This window comes from Seriola lalandi, unplaced genomic scaffold (assembly GCF_002814215.2).
Source record: "Seriola lalandi dorsalis isolate HSWRI2012SDOR001 ecotype SW California unplaced genomic scaffold, Sedor1 jcf7180002054953, whole genome shotgun sequence".
NCBI classification, from domain to species: Eukaryota; Metazoa; Chordata; class Actinopteri; order Carangiformes; family Carangidae; genus Seriola; species Seriola lalandi.
Genome location: NW_019525504.1, coordinates 602,454 through 603,065, shown reverse-complemented (window position 1 = coordinate 603,065; position 612 = coordinate 602,454). Strand labels below are relative to the sequence as shown.

The 612-nt window shown below is 39.2% G+C and overlaps 1 protein-coding gene across 1 annotated transcript in view; it reads right to left on the bottom strand.

Moving 5' to 3' along the window:
* LOC147817475 (protein NLRC3-like) overlaps nt 1–612 on the bottom strand; it is an 8,902-nt gene that overhangs the window by 5,697 nt on the left and 2,593 nt on the right. The gene's annotated exons all lie outside the window — the stretch shown is intronic.

Here is a 612-nt window from a genome sequence, read left to right as displayed (position 1 = left end):
CCCCCCAATCCTTTGCTCTATGCAAAAAAAATTATTTTGCCTCCTTATTATCTGTCACTGAAGGGCAAGCAAGGGCTGAGTAAAGCAGTGTGCTGCGCACAACTCTACCAAGAAGAGTAACGGCACAAATCACAACATTAGACATATTTTATATTAGGCTTATATGAGGAGTGTGTATAAATCTGTGCATACAAATCTGTGTGTACAAATTTAGGTAATAATGCATCTTTAAAATAACAGTAAAATTCTGCGCCACTGACTTCACACCAGAGTGAAAGTGTATTTACTTCTTAACAACGTGAGTATTGGACGGGAAAATGACCAATGCATCTATCTGATGCAGCAGGTGTAAGAGGGCCCTGTGTCTCTGATGCGAATAGGTGGTTGATATGGGGATAGACTGTAGAAAGAAATAAACATAAATCAAAAATTCCCCAGTTTTCTACTCTACCCAGACTCTGTTTCCTCTCTTGTTGTAGGTATTAAATATCGATACATTTTGCCAGTTTAGCTACCCAGATGTTTACAGTTATATTTCTTAGTTTATTTTTTGACCTGACCTGAGAGTTTCCAGAGCACAGTGTGGACTCTTCAGTCCAGCAGACAGCAGGT